This window comes from Staurois parvus, unplaced genomic scaffold (assembly GCF_062004578.1).
Source record: "Staurois parvus isolate SC_StPar_1 unplaced genomic scaffold, SC_StPar_1.0 ptg000263l, whole genome shotgun sequence".
NCBI classification, from domain to species: domain Eukaryota; kingdom Metazoa; phylum Chordata; class Amphibia; order Anura; family Ranidae; genus Staurois; species Staurois parvus.
The window spans coordinates 888,635-905,741 of record NW_028318059.1 but is presented as its reverse complement, the minus strand read 5'-3'; the positions used below and the strand labels follow the sequence as shown (position 1 = coordinate 905,741).

The window sequence follows — 17,107 nt, the reverse complement described above, 5'->3', positions numbered from 1 at the left end:
AACAGTTAGTGATCTAGAGACCTTCCTGACTGAACTTGGGATGAATAATTAGAATATATGCTTGACGTATAATTTCCATTAGAAATGATTTCTGGACTTCCTAATCTCAATAGAAAGTCAAAGGCTTCAAACTAAAACTTTCTGCAATGAAATAGCAGTTAATACTGTGTTACATGCTAGCACCCACTATCCAAGCCTCTTGGTTAAGTGCATCCTCAAAGCTCAGTTCCTGCTTATTTGGAGGAACTTGCACAATATGGGTCTCAGTAGGAAGAAGTGAGGGCTATCCTTGGTGGGCACTGGCATACTGTATACTGACTCACTCTCTACAACTGGTGGTGATTGTGGACCCAAGACCTTTGGTCGCAAAACGGGACAGGAATTTGAATGTAAAACACCTAGGAATTGGCTCATTGATTTGCCAAGAGTGACAGGAATGTTCCCAATCCAAATTGCCAAATTTGTCACTATGTGAAGAAAAACAGTGTGTTCATAGATGTGGACAGGTCTAATTCCTACCAAATAAGGCAGTTTATGAGGACACGCCTCATTTATATGTTGGAGCATCTGGGCTTCAAATTATATGTGCGTAAGATCAATCGCCAACTTGGTGTCCACATCAGTGAGCACATTGGAAGTATAAAGCATTCAGAGGACAATAGTCCATTAGCATAACACTTTGCCAGGTTGCATGATGGGAAACCAGATGCACTAAGGGTCAAGGGAATTTATGTCTTAAATTTATCTAGAGTAAGAACTTTAACACCATCCTCTTCCATAAGCAGAAGAAATGGATCTATAAACTTGGCACATTAGTCCCCAAGAGGTTACATTCATAACTGAATTTGCAGGTCTTTCTTGACCCTTAGTACCTGATGGATTACCATCAGGTACTAAGGGTCAACCATTCATGATTTTTCAAATGCCCCTTTAAATTCTTCCTCTATATAGCATTTAAAGTACTCTTCCTTAAAATTCACTGATCCAGAGGCTGTATGTTTGTGGTTGAGTGATATAAGTCTGATGCATGTCACGTGTGGAGGAATCTTTTTCTCTTATTTCCAAGTCAAAACCATGTATATCCACTAATAGGTTAAGTTTTACTGGTGCAATATAGCATAAACAGACAGTGAGGTGTTTTAAGCCGTGGCCTACTGGCCCCAAGCTCTCCTGACAAAATACTGGGCAAAATGCATTGACATGTGATGTCATCACCTTTGGAGATTGATCTTCCGAAGCAGATGTGTATCCAAAGACAATGGAGAGTATGATTAGAAGGCACATGCTGCTGCATTCTGTTGCCCACAGGACTTCCAGGAAGCGCATTCTTGAGGGATGCTGCTCTGCTAATTTAAAACCCAGTATCCTATGGGGGATGCCAATAGGTGGGTGACAGGATCTGTAACTGCAATGTACTGTGCAATTGCTTATTTTGCATTAACCCTCTTCTTCCATCCTGCTGCTGCAACTCTGCTGCCTAGCTTCTAATTCCTATGCTGTCTTGTTATAATCCATGCTTCTGGCTTTCTGGACAACGCTTCTTCATGCAATTTTACACTCATAATCTTTCACTGGAGCCTCCTTCCCATTACCTTGGGACTATAGGACTGTTGGGGCACTGATGCTATTGTCCCAAGTTCTGTATATTAAGTTACCTAGGATAGATTGTATGGTGCCTAGTGTATGTACAGTAAATGGCTTATGCACGCTACTGGGTTTGTGGTGGTATCCCCAAGATTCCCTTTGTGGCACATTGCATTATCCCTGATCTAGGGGTGGTTCATTACTATTCAGTTAATAAGGTTCCACCTGGGGGACCCCAGGATGCATTATCACAGCTTAAGAGGCCTGCTAGCCTTATTTAAGTATTGCCATTTGTTAAGTGGTGGCTGGCTGTGCGTGGGGGTCTGGACATTTCATACGTCATGACAACGTTGTCGTGTTTTAATAGGTGAATGGTGGAGGTATTTTTTTTCAGTCATCTTTTATACTAATAATAGATTTCTTTTGGTCTTAACTTATTTTTGTTGCAGTATTGATTTAGTTATGAGGGTGACACCCCCTGATTTCTTAAGGTGAGTTGGTGATCCATTCAGAGCAAAAATAATGGGTGTGTACCTCCTGTTTCTCTGGTTCTCAGGTTTTTAATTTTTGAGATAAATTCACCACCTGTGATTGACAGCCTCAGCTCTGTTTCTATGTGCTTTGTGAAGGGAGGTGTTCCGTTTGCCTCCACTCAGCTCTCCTCACTGAGTATAACGTCGGCTCCCCGTCCCCTGCATTCTGGAAGCTCAGACAAGCTGTAAAAAATCTGCAGTTTGAAGGGCTGTAGAGATGAGAAGACAGCAGATAAATAAGAACAACTTTATGTAGGAGAATTTGCTTCATCTCTGTGTATCACCTGAGGCTAGTCACTTCACTTGGTATACAGTATGAAAGGGTTTACAACCACTTTAAGGTCAGCTGATTTAGTATTTAATATCCTCTTCTCTAATGTTCTAATAGCCAAAATTAGAACATTAATGGCGTTGATCATCTAGAAAAAAAAGTAGTATTTTAAAATTACTGAAGGGGGGGGACTAATAAAGCTGCAGTATAGCAAAAATGAAAAAAAAAATCCCTACAGCTATAGTTGCATCAGTTACCTGTAATGAAACATGTCATGCAGGCATCTGGATCCTGGAGAAATCTTCATTACATGGATGCCAGTCCTTTTCCTATCTCTGAATTTCCAGGGCAGCAATGGTTAACAGTTTCAGATGGTCCGATGGGGACATGTTCTCTGCTTCCTCCTCCTCCTCCTCCTCCACTGAGCAAAGTTTTTTCATTGATTACACTGCATGTAACATGATCTGTAAATGGGGGAGAGAATCCTCTAACTGGTCAGTCTCTCTCCATTTAACACCTTCAGTTACAGACAGTAGTGTCAACATTAAACTTAAGGCCATGCAGATTAGTCCTGTTCACTATTCCAGCCCTATATATTATAGCAGTCACGGGACTTCTTTATAAAGATACAAAAAAGGCGTTCCCTTTTTTTTTACATTGCAATTTTAATAGGAGATGCTTCCCTAATGTGCACAGATGTTCTTTATATGGAATTAGGAATATGGTTGTACCTGGTCTACCTGAAGGAATGTTACAGAATATACTGACAATAAAAATCAAATTGGAATCTCAATTTATAGTGTTAGACATAGAACTATAGATGAACGAAAAATGTTGACTGGGCTTCTATTACAGAAACTGAAGATGTAGTAAAACAATAGAATTATTTTCTTCATAGCCATAAAACACCTGTTTTGTGGCAAGTTTATATTTAAAGACACTACAATGAGAAATAAACCATGCATTAAAGATCTATTTTTAAGATAAAAGCAAGCATATCTGCTTCTCAACAGACCACAATTCCTGATTACAGTATATTCAAGACAAAATGATTATGCATCTTTACGTTCCATCTCTAGTGATGAGACTGAGCTATGGCAGCAGACACATTAAATTATTATTATTATACAGTATTTATAAAGCGCCAACAGTTCGCTCAGTGCTGTACATTACAAAGGGAGACAGAACATGCGACAGTACAATAACAATACAATGTGATACACGAGGGGATCGAGGGCCCTGCTCCTTTGAGCTTACAATCTAGGAGGGAGGGGATAGTGGTACAGGAGGAAATAGTTGTGGGGGATGGGGTGGTAGGAGTAGTGGAGGAGGTCGGCAATTAGCAGGGGGTGGGGTAGGCTTCCCTGAAGAGGTGGGTTTTCAGAGTGCGCCTAAAGGAGAGGAGAGTAGGTGATAGTCTGATGGATGGATTGGGGTAGGGAGTTCCAGAGGATGGGTGACTCCCTGGAGAAATCCTAGGAGGTGTGCATGGGAGGAGGAGACCAGGGAACTAGAGAGAAGGTCTTGTGAGGAGCGGAGTATGCGTGTTGGGTGGTACTTCGATATTAGGTCAGTAATTTGGGCCAGTATTATGGACAGCTTTGTACGTCAGGGTTAGGATTTTGAATTTGATCCGTTGTGCAATCGGAAGCCAGTGGAGGGATTGGCAGAGGGGGGTGGTGGAAACGGAGCGGTTGGTATGGTGAATGAGTCTGGCTGCCATATTCAGGATCGACTGAAGCGGGGATAGCCTGTGGTGAGGCAGGTCAGTGAGGAGGGAGTTGCAGTAGTCCAGTCGTGATATGATGAGGGAGTGGATGAGCTGTTTAGTGGTTTCTGGGGTGAGGAACATGCGGGTTTTGGCGATGTTGCGGAGGTGGAGTCTGCATGAGTTTGTTAGAGATTGGACTTGGGGCTGGAAGGATAGGTTGGGGTCCAGAATGACACCAAGTACTCTGGCCTGCGGGGGTGGGCCTGATAGTGGCATTGTTGGACGTGATGGAGAAGTCAATGGGGGGTGGTGTGCGGGCTGGGGAGAAGACTAGGAGCTCGGTTTTGGAGAGGTTCAGTTTAAGGAAGTGGAGCGACATCCAATCTGATATGTCGTTTAGTAGGTTTGTGATTCAGGCAGAGACTGAGGGGGTGAGGCGAGGGGTTGAGAGAGAGATTTATAAATAAGTAAAATCTTCAAGTTACAGTATATTTTGAAAAGCAATCATGGCAAAGTACATATTTCCTGATAGTGTCTGGTTACTGTAGAGAACAGTTGAGAGGAAATATTCTTATATGCTCTTATACTATTATGCACTACTATGCACTATTATTGGCATTAATATTATTAAAGCAGTAGTAAACTGAAAAAAAAATCCTCTTCCTGCAAGTTATTATCATAATGTGCTAGTGTGCATCACATACGAACACATTATGAAAAGCTTGCAATAAAACAAATCCCTGACAGGGCTTCCATCTTCTGCTGGCTGTGATGATGCCACTCCTGTGCATGTGTGCGGGAGACACCGCCATAGCACAGCTCTCTCAATGGATGGCATGGCATGCCGTCCATTGAGAACACAGTGAGCATGCATCAGTGACATCACTGGTGCTGCTAACGTAAATATCTCTTAAACAGTGCACAATTAGGAGATATTTACTGTACCCACAAGTAAGCCTTAATATATGCTTAACTATAGGTATAAATCAATAAAAGGACATTACTACCGCTTTTAAGTCAATTTAGTGAACCGTGTTGGAATGATGCTCTGCTGCACTTGGTGATCTCAAACCATGCAGAGCTTATTACGAATTTCCATATAAAAGAACATCTGGGTAGCAGTGACCATAACATGATTTAATTTGTTAGCTGTAAACAGCAAGCACATACGGGAAAAATAAAAATGCTCAATTTTAAGAGCGCTAATTTTCCGAGGCTGAGAACTACTCTCCAAGACTTAGACAGAGAGGGAATATTGGCATCGATAAACACAACACAGAAATGGGAGTTCTTCAAAAAGACGGTATGTGAACACACTGCAAAATATATTCCCATGGGCAACAAGTTTAAAGGCTAAAAATCAAACCTATGTGGCTTACGGCCAAAGTTAAAAAAGCTATAGATAATAAGAAAAGAGCTTTTATTAAGTATAAAAATGGAGAAATGCTATCATCATTTAAACATTACAAAGAATATAACAGAACATATAAAAAAGGAAATAAGGGCCACAAAAGAATGAAAATGAATGACAGATTGCTAAAGATAGCAGGACCAACCCCAAAAATTCTTCAAATATATTAATAGTAAAAAGGTTCGGTCCAAGCATGTAGGACCTTTACAAAATAATCTAGAGTGGGTGACTGGGGACAAAGAGAAGGCAAATTTATTAAATATCTTCTTCAGCTCTGTGTATACAAAGGAGCCTGGGGGAGCGCTTGTCCATAATGGGCATGGTATTGACACAGCTCAGATGATCCACATTGGCTCACAATTGATATGATTTAAAACTATTTAGACAGAATAAAGGTGAATAAAGCATCTGGACCGGATGGCATACACCCACGGGTACTTAAAGAATTGAGCTCTGTCATTTCAAAGCCATTGTTTCTAATTTTTAGGGACTCTTTAATGACTGGCATAGTACCACTGGCTTGGCGTAAGGCCGATCTGATGCCAATATTTAAAAAGAGGTCAAAATCTTTACCAAGTAATTATAGACCTCTTAGTTTACCTTCTATATAGTTGGGAAGATACTGAAGAGCAGGGGCGGACTGACAACTCATGGGGCCCGCAGGCAATAGGGGATCATGGGGCCCGTGTCCTTGCCCAAACTCAAAAAGCCTATGAAAAAGGTACCGGGGCATCTCATGGGGCTCCCTACTGACCCCTGGACCTCGGGCAGTGCCCGATTTTCCAAATGGTCAGTCCACCCCTGCTGAAGAGTTTAATAAAATACCACATAGATGAGTTCTTGCTGGAAAAAAATATTTTAAGCAACAGATGGCATGGAAAGACAGAAGTTGTCAAACAAATCTGATTTCTTTTTATGAGGAGGTGAGCAAAACCTTGGACAAGAGGGGTGGACGTGGTATACTTGGATTTTGCAAAAAATTGGACACGGTTCCCCACACATGGCTAATGTGTAAGGTAAAGTCTACGGGCTTGGAAAAATCCATATGGGATATGTGAGACGTCTTTAACTATAGCAAGTTTTTCTTCATTTAGTGCTGCAACATAGTTACATAGTTGGCTGAACAAAGACAAAAGTCCATCCAGTTCAACCATTAAAAAAAAAGTTATAATCCTATACCCACAGTTGATCCAGAGGAAGGCAAAAAACCCCAGCAAAGCATGATCCAATTTGCTCATGCAGGGGTAAAAATTCCTTCCTGATCCCCCAAGAGGCAATCTGATATTCCCTGTATCAACTTTACCTATAAATGTTAGTATCCAGTTATATTTTGTGCATCCAAGAAAGGAATACAGCCCTTTTTTAAAGCAATCCACTGAGCTGGCCAGAACCAACTCTTGAGGGAGTCTATTCCACATTTTCACAGCTCTTACTGTGAAGAAACATTTCTGTATTTGGAGATTACATTTCTTTTCCTCTAGACGTAAAGAGTGCCTTCTTGTCCTTTTGTGATGACCTCAAGGTGAATGAACCACTGATGTATTTATACATGTATATCATATCCCCCCTTAATCTCCTCTTCTCAAGAGAGAATAAATTCAGTTTATCTAATCTTTCCTCATAGCTGAGCTCCTCCATGCCTCTTATCAGTTTGTTTGCCCTTCTCTGCACGTTCTCCAGTTCACCATTATTCTTTTTGTGAATTGGTGCCCAAAACTGAACTGCATGCCCAAGGTACAGTTTTCTATCGGTATTATCTTTTGAATACCTACAGTGGATATAAAAAGTCTACACACCCCTGTTAAAATATCAGGTTTCTGTGATGTAAAAAAATGAGACAAAGATTAAATAATTTCAGAACTTTTTTCCACCTTTTTAATGTGACCTATAAACTGTACAACTCAATTGAAAAACAAACTGAAATCTTTTAGGGGGGGAAGTAAACATAAAAAACTAAAATAATATGGTTGCATAAGTATGCACACTCTCTTATAAATGGGGAGGTAGTTGTGTTCAGAATTAAGCAATCACATTCAAATTAAATAGGAGCCACTACACACCTGCCATTTTTTACAGCACCTTTGGTTAACCCCAAATAAAGTTCAGCTGTTCTAGTAGATTTTTCCTGACATTTTCTTAGTCGCATCCTACAGCAAAAGCCATGGTCCGCAGAGAGCTTCCAAAGCATCAGAGGGATTTCATTGTTAAAAGGTATCAGTCAGGAGAAGAGTGCCAAAAAATTTACAAGGCATTAGATATACCATGGAATATAGTCACCATCAAGTGCAGAAAATATGGTGCAACAGAGACATTACCAAGAACTGGACGTCCCTCCAAAATTGATGGAAAGAGGAGAAGAAAACTGGTGTGGGAGGCTGCCAAGAGGCCTAAAGCAACATTAAAGGAGCTGCAGGAATATCTGGCAAGTACTGGCTGTGTGGTAGATGTGACAACAATCTCCTGTATACTTCATATGTCTGGGCTATGGGATAGAGTGGCAAGACGGAAGCCTTGTCTTACAAAGACAAACATCCAAGCCTGGCTAAATTTTGCAAAAACACATCTGAGGTCTCCCAAATGCATGTGGAAAATGTGTTAAATGTCTTATGAAACCAAGGTTCTACTTTTTGGCCATAATTCCAAAAGATATGTTTGGCACAAAAACAACACTGCACATCACCAAAAGAACAGCATGCTGGTGGCAGGATCATGCTTTGGGGCCGTTTTTCTTCTGCTGGAACTGGGACTATAGTCAAGGTAGAGGGAATTATGAACTGTTCCAAATACCAGTCAATACTGGCACAAAGGCAAGCCAAAATGTGATTGCAACTAAATGGAATTTATAGGCACTTGAACCTCATAATTTTGTAAAATCTTCTCTTTATTGACAAGTCACATAGTTACAACATAACAGATAACAATGATATCTAAAATATGATACTGAATAAGTACCACAATTTACAACAAGAAATTGCACCTCAATATTTGTATAATTTGAAGTCCTACCACTCCTAATTGACCATATAACCTGATTGGTACCAAAGTGGATCATTAATGGTTAGGATGATCTTGTAGTTGATTGAACACATATATTGTCATAGTACAGAGCTAGTACAACCTCAGTTGAACAGTGGCTCTACATGTTTCACGACTCTCGCTTCTTCAGGAGCTATGAAAAGGTGCATCTACAATAAAACTAAATTTGATTGTTGACCTGTGTATACAAATATATAATCCAAAAACAAAGTAAACTTCTATATCTACAGAATCATAAACTGGACAAATATCCACTTACAGTTGTTTGCACTAAAAACACATATTTTGTAGTTCGTCATCAGAGGGAACAAAATGTGTGAGGTGGGTATCCAGACATGGAGGCACATCAGGGAGGCGGGGCAACATCATGTAATAACATTGCATTCTGATATGATCAACCAAAATTGTAGTATTTAGCAAATTGCTAAGCATAACAGTGTGTAGACATGCATCTACTACGTGCACCAAACGCACTCAAAATGAGGCATAATCAAACATCGTAAACAAAAAAAGATGAAAGATGTGTATATATACTTACTAAGTCACATAGGTTGGAAAGTATTAATTGGTCTCCAAGCAGACCCTAAGTAATATAATGGATTTGGTAATTTTCTGAAAAAAGGGAAATGGGTAAATGATGCCCCGCATTGTCCCCTATGCTGGGGGATGTCTGTCATGACAATAAAAATAAAAGATTGGATAAAGGTACCTCCAAAAAATATGTATAGATATCTGGTCATCAATGAAGACCCCAATAAGTCAGTAAATGCGTACTCTCCAATCCCCGCTGGACACAATGAAAACTGGTAAGGCCTGCACACCCATTACCTCTCAGTATGGGCAACACTGTAAGGAACAAAACCCAAAGTCAATGTCCCTCCCTTTTATAGCATTAAAGGCCCTTATAACACCTAAATTGTACCCCCCAAATGAGGCTTGACCATTACTTCCATATCCATTACCTGGGATCAAGCTGGCTGTGTCCACTCTGGACAATAAGGCCACGATAGTGGCTCCACAGGTGCCGTTGTGCCACCTCACACTAAATATCCCCGATCCGGGTGCACACACTACTGATGGCAGCATGTGATGTCACACAATCTGACCCAAAAGGATTGCATGCGTGCGGGTGAGCCTCGCAAGTGCAGTGAGATGGTCGCCTTCCCTTAAGCCAGCCACGGCACTGGGAAGGACCGCACATGCGCAGAAGGGCAGGACCTCCCTACCGAGGAACGCACAGTCGAGGGTGGGGAAAGGCATTCCCCAAACCTCCTTATGAGGGCAGCAGTGCATGACCACATGTCTGGACACAATACCCACCACAACTGCTCCCCCTGATCAGTAATCATTTCGACAAATTACAACCTTAAATATAACTAGGCATGTGAACAAGTGTTATCTTACATACTGTATGTATACATTCCATTAGAAATTTCATTCCAGAATCTTCACAAATAAGCCTTGAATTGTTTTGCACCTCTGTTTACTGGGACTTTGACACTTCTACAAACTCTAGATGTTAACTCCTATATCTCTGCTTAGTACCTTAAAACTCCAATCAAATTTCCCAGAAAAGGCTTATAAGACAAAATTTCATTAATGCCCCGGGGGTGGGTGGCATTGAGACGTTCAATCCACAATATTTTTTTTTTAAGTATTCTTTTATCCTAATTCAAATCCCGTGGGTCCTTGGGCACAACATCCAAAAATCATATCTGTGAGGTATCAAATTTATGGTACAATCCTAAATGTCTACTAACTGGAGTTAAGACTTTACCATTACTGGAATAATACATATGATCTTTGATTCTTTGTCTAAATTGGCGAATAGTTTTCCCAACATAAAAGGACCCACACGAACATAGCATAAGATAGATGACCCCCTATGTATCACAGTTAGCATAAAAACATGGAGTGAATGGCTCCCCATTAGGTAAATCAAAAGGCCTACCCTGCTGTATGCACGGGCAAAAAGAGTATTGGCCACATTGAAAAATGCCTCTCTGGTCTATATAGACGGCATGTGATTTTTATCTCCTATGGATGGAGTTTTCCTGAAGACTATCTCTGGTTGTTTTTAAACATATTTGGTTAATTCTGGGTCCTCAAGAAGTAGATGCCAATGTTGCTGCCATTTGAAATCCTCAAATATTGGCACAAAACCTTCAGGCTTCTGCTAGAAAGCTGAACATGAAGAGGAACTTCATCTTTCAGCATGACAACGACCCAAAGTGTACATCCAAATCAACAAAGGCATGGCTTCACCAGAAGAAAATTAAAATTTTGGAATGGCCCAGCCAGAGCCCAGACTTGAATCTGATCGGAAATCTGTGGGGTGATCTGAAGTGGGCTGTGCACAGGAGATGCCCTCGCAATCTGACAGATTTGGAGTGTTTTTTCTCCACACATAGTGTTGTGTGTTCTTCCCAAACAACTCAATCTTGGTTTCATCTGTCCACAGTATATTTTGCCAGTAGTGCTGTGGAACATCCAGGTGCTCTTTTTCAAACTTCAAACGTGCTGCAATATTCTTTTTGGACAGCAATGGCTTCCTCCGTGGTGTCCTCCCATGTACTCCATTCTTGTTTAATGTTTTCCTTATTGTAGATGTGTCAACAAAAATGTTAGCATGTGCCAGAGATTTCTGTAGGTCTTTAGCTGACACTCTGGGATTCTTCTTTACCTCATGCAGCATTCTGCGCTGTGCTCTTGCTGTCATTTTTACAGGACGACCGCGCCTAGGGAGAGTAGCAACAGTGCTAAACTTTCTCCATTTGTAGACAGTCTGTCTTACCGTGGACACATGAACATCAAGGCTTTTGGAGATACTTTTGTAACCCTTTCCAGCTTCATGCAAGTCAACAATTCTTGATCGTAGGTCTTCTGAGAGCTCTTTTCTGCGAGGCATGGTTCACATCAGACAGTGCTTCTTGAAACCAGTAAACCCAAAACAGGTGCGTGTTTTTTAAGGGCAGGACAGCTGTCAGCAACACATCCAATATCATCACACTGATTGGAGTCAAGGTTGGCTCACTCCTGGCTCCAATTAGCTCTGGGAGAAGTCATTAAGCTAGTGCCTCACATACTTTTTCCTCCCTGCACTGTGAATGTTTACATGTTATGTGCAATTAAACCATGACAACATCTAATGTTTGTGTAGTATTATGTTCAGCAGACTGTGTTCTTCTATTGTTGTGACTTAGATGACGTTCAGAGCACATTTTATGCCCAATTCATGCAAAACTCCACGTAATCCCAAGGGGTTCAGATACTTTTTCTTGCAACTGTATACTAAAGGAGTATATATCTCTATCCCATCCATCCATCCATCTGGGGTTGTACACCCAGGTCCTTAGTACTGATTACCAGCCACATGTATGCTTATGAGCACGATCGTTTCCCTCATGCAGTACGATCGTTTTACTGTTTATACAGCAGTCTCCCTGCACAGCTATAATATGCGCTTCCCATCCACGGAAAAATGGCAGACCTCGAGCCGCGCATGCCCATTTGGAACAGCTACCCACTGTCTAAAAGGTGGTTCTCATGGACAGCTATTTAATGCATTCCCCATCCACGGCAAAATGGTGGATCCGGAGTTACTCCGACAAAATTTAATTTAATTCTCATTTTTGTTTTATTTTATTACTTATATCTGAACTCTACCAGAGGACATTTTAGTACACCCGTTAGGTTTTTGTGCTAGAAATCGCACAAATATTATTATCTCTAGTGCTACACCCCATATTATATTGTTTATTTTAAAGGTTTTAGATTGGTACCTTTTGGTGTTTTAGCAGCTACCTTTTAGGAGCGCTCACTATCTCTATTTTTTTAATAACCATAATACATCAATAATCACTAATAAAACAATGTCTAGTTCAATATTTAAGCCATTAGGTGTTAAAGCATCAGTAAGGAAAATCCATTTGGTTTCCCTTTTTTAGAGAATTCCCTCACCCTAGTAGAACCTCGCCAAGAACGGGGGATGGTGTCAATTCCCCAAAATTTAACACAAGAAGGATCCCTATTATTATACTTTCTAAAATGCAAGGACACACTGTGATATTTAAATCCGATACATATATTGTGTAAATGTTCATTAATCCTTTTCCTAAGATGCCTTTTGGTACGTCCAATATGGATGAGACCACATGGGCACTCTAATGCCTAGACAACATGAGTTGTCTTGCATGTGATGAAAGCCGAAATCTCAAATAACTTCCTATTTGTCCTAAATTTGGCGAGTCCCCTGAACTTATTCTTCATCCTGTTACATGCAGAACATTTACGGCATGAAAAGACTAGTTACCTTGAGAAGAAACCATCAAACCAAACAAACCATATTCACCAATGCTCTATTTATTTATCTTCAGGAGGACTGAGAAATACCAGGTACTTCTGTGTATCCTTCTCACCTTCCTTCCAGGATGCAAATCACTGCCATGTGAAGGAAAAGGGAGGTCATTAAACCTAGAAATAGAAAAAATACGAGCGCTGGATAATCAACCAGAGAGCGGCTAGCATGAAAGGCAAATACCAGGAGCTTCAAAAGTAATATATATGTGGCCACATCAGGATTGGTTAAACTCCCCCTGGTGGTGAGACGACTACACGCCTTCTGATATCTGGTGTCCCTGAGGTTGTGATGTTTGCCCGGCTGATGCAGGCCTGATGACCACTCTATGATCCAGTTCCAGTTTGCAGTAGCCGGATGACCAGGAGTTGGTTAACACTCAAATGCGCATTAAGATTGTGCTCTCTGGTTAGTGCAATCTACACTCATTTCTGCGGGAGGAATATGGTCACAGAAGTCACATATTGTGTCACCTTTTTGTCCTAAAAATGTTTATGTATTATGCACCACAAGAACACTCTTGTTAAAAGATTTATATTCACCATCATTAGTATTTCTGGACTTTTTAGATAATTCTTAAGATCCTTTCTAATATTAAGTGGTGTTTACTTTATTACCTGCACCAAATGTTTTTTTTGCATGCATCATTGTACTTATTAGCGCTGCATGGTTGTTTGATATAGGTCATTAAACCTGTGTAAGCTCTTAATCGAACCTTACACAAGGTTTATACTAGTGAGGGGTGGTCCTTTCTAGATAACTTGCCACTTTGCCCTGAATGGGGACAACTGTAGGTAGTGGGTTTACTCCACTTTACTTATTTATTTTGGTGCCTTTACTATTGGTTTTGCAAACAAGGTCAGAGGCAAAAGAGCAATGTGGCAGCGGGGAGTGAAGAGGATTCTTATTCTCAGTGGCAGTACTGTTAGCCATCTGCTTAGAGAAAGATACCAGAAGTTTGTTTTAAAATGTAATTTAATAATATCTTAATTGTCTCTTTATATAAAGTTCACAAATCCAAATTCTGTCTTTACTTATGATACACATATTCTAGAAATTAGCAATTACTCAGGTTGCCATGTGTACCAAAAGGGACTGATCCCATAGTTGCATAATTTTTAACACCTAGGTTTCTTCCAATTTTGGGCAATTTCTGCTGAATCCGTCAAAATACTAGTTGTGGATGGCTTTGCAAGCACCGCTTGGCTGTACATAAGTCAATTTAAAAATCAACTGAACCAGGTGGGAATTAGCTAGAGAAAAGTGCCTGCATCCTACCAGATGTATATATCTATAAATGTTGCGCTCCTATTATCCAATTATATAAAGTGTGTGAAATATACTATTATATATACAAACTGACAAAAAATTTTTCAATATATCAATAAAGTGATCATAATAAAAAACAAAAAATAAATCCGTTTATCAAAAAAAAAGTGCACATTTGTGATAAAATGATTAAAACATAATACAGTGACTTTCTGTGAAACCTTCAGTGAAATTAAATGTGCGCTCACCTCCTTCTAAGCCTATTATACAGGCTTAATAAACTTTTGGTTCACATATCCTGGAACCTACTAGAATTGCTGCAGTATATGATGGATGTTGGGAACTTCTTGCAAACACCTTTCCCCTTTAAACTCTCTATATCCCTGCAAGGATTTCTCCCTCCTTCAGCAAGTTGGTGAGTTTGGGAGCAATTACAAAATACAGGTGTGTGTAACTTGCAAGCCAAACAAAAAACTTTAGGGATCACTAACAATTAACACATACTCCAACTGTGCAATTTAAACCATATATCTATAAATGTTGCGCTCCTATTATCCAACTATATAAAGTGTGTGAAATATATACAAACTGACAAACAATTTTCAATATATCACTAAAGTGATCATAATAAAAAACAAAAAAATAAATCCATTATCCAAAAAAAGTCCAAATTTGGACTTTTTTTGGATAAACAAATTTATTTTTTGTTTTTTATTATGATCACTTTATTGATATATTGAAAATTTTTTTTTGTCAGTTTGTATATATAATAGTATATTTCACACACTTTATATAGTTGGATAATAGGAACGCAACATTTATAGATATATGGTTTAAATTGCACAGTTGGAGTATGTGTTAATTGTTAGCGATCCCTAAGGTTTTTTTGTTTGGCTCGCAAGTTACACACACTCCTACCAGATGTAGTCACTGTTCAGCAGAGCCGCTGTAGTCAGGCAGCTAGAGAGTGGAGCAGCTGCTGAATGGAATTGCCTTCAATGAAGATTCCTCTGTCCATGCTGTTTAGCATAGATGGGGTATCAATTAACCACTTATGTGATAAAGTGCAAAGTGATCACTAATTATTTATCCTAACCATCTGACATGATAATGAAATAAATAATATGTTGTATAAGGTATATCACCACCAGGTGATTGTAAATGGTGAAAAATTGTCCCAAAAAAGACATGAGGATCTCTTCAGGATCACAATCAACGTGCATGGGTAACTGATCTGAGGGTGCCAGATGAAGTGACTAAATAAGCAAAATGCGCACTCACCAGAAGTGCGCTATAAACACACATTTGAGATAATATCCTGTCTCATCAGGTATACTCAGGTCATCTGCTCCCAAGTTTGGCCAGGTTCCAATACACCGTTAGGGTCCTAAGGCAGGTATCACAGCATCTGGTCAAGTCTGTGTGAGGTTCTCTGGGGTCCCTTAGCGTGTATCACCGCATTTGGTCATCACTCAAATGGGTTCTGCAAATGATGGCGCTCACAGAGGAGAGCCCAATGAAAGACACCAAATAGCGTGATACTGCAAAGGGGTGATTTTTATTCCACTGAAAACAGGTAATATAAAAGGTAAAATACACTGACCATGAATGTTCAGGATGGCCACCAGCGGTGGCGTGACGTCTAGGATGCTGTAGCCCCCCTGACACGTTTCGTGCTAGGCACTTAGTCATAGGGTGCGGGCTTACAATAATCAGTATAATAACGTAGGTCAATGTAAAATAACATCCATTAAATTACAATTAAAAAATAAAATAAAAATAGTCCATAAAGTTCTGATTTTATTTCTACTATAATTTACTTATCAGTGTGCATAAAAACATACAAAATCTTTATAAAACTTTTATAAAATTCTATAAGATGAACCCCAAAAATAATGCATAAAGATAAAAATTAATAAAATAGTTAAAAGATTTGCGCTGATAGAATTTTATAAAGATTTTGTATGTTTTTATGCACATCGATAGGCTTTATTTCTACTATAATTTACTTATCAGAACTTTACGGACTATTTTTATTTTATTTTTTAATTGTAATTTAATGGATGTTATTTTACATTGACCTACGTTATTATACTGATTATTATATGGATTGTTTTAATTTATACATGTTATTTATACTGACATATACTGTATGTTTATTATATTGATTTTATTATCATGTGATTTTATAATGTTTCAGCTCTGCTACATTGAGTTCACAGTTCTTTATATAACTTATTATTCATTATTTATTGATTTAATTCTTGTATATACATATAATCAAGATTATTCAATTATTTGAATAGCAGGGAGTTAATTGTGGTGCATAAAAAGTCCTCCTTTGCTCACATTAGATATACATTGACGATCCTTAACTTACTTCCTTATTTCGGGCTGAAGTTTTCTCCCTTTAATTGAATATTATTGTGAACCGAGATAGATGGCAGCCGAACTGTCTCATTAATCTGTGTTACCTGCCAATAAAATGCCGCCACTGTGCGCGCATACCCGCCATAGACACAGGGACATGTTACTGTGATTCCCGGTCTACGGCAAAATGGCACGTGACATATTGCGCATGCGTGGGGAGTCGGCAAAATGGTGGGCGCGATAATCGCGAGCGCCATTTTCAAAGATAAATAGAAGTGCTTAGTCATAGGGTGCAGGCTTACAGCAGGAGATGTCTACGTGCCTAGCACGAAACGCGTCAGTGTGGCTACAGCATCCTAGACGTCATGCCACTGCTGGTGGCCATCCTGAACATTCATGGTCAGTGTATTTTACCTTTATATTACCTGTTTTCTGTGGAATAAAAATCACCCCTTTGCAGTAACACGCTATGTGGTGTCCTTCATTGGGCTCTCCTTTGTGAGCGCCATCATTTGCAGAACCCATTTGAGTGATGAGCCAACGCAGTGATACACGCTAAGAGACC

General features: G+C 39.7%; 1 long non-coding RNA gene across 1 annotated transcript; it reads right to left on the bottom strand.

The window, feature by feature from the left end:
* Positions 1 to 2,350: 2,350 nt before the first annotated feature.
* On the bottom strand, positions 2,351 to 2,827 carry LOC149459324 (uncharacterized). Its single transcript, XR_016313295.1, has 2 exons — positions 2,646 to 2,827; positions 2,351 to 2,536 (listed from the first exon to the last, which is right to left on the bottom strand). It is a non-coding gene; the product is annotated as an uncharacterized LOC149459324 (long non-coding RNA).
* Between the last annotated feature and the right edge of the window lie 14,280 nt (positions 2,828 to 17,107).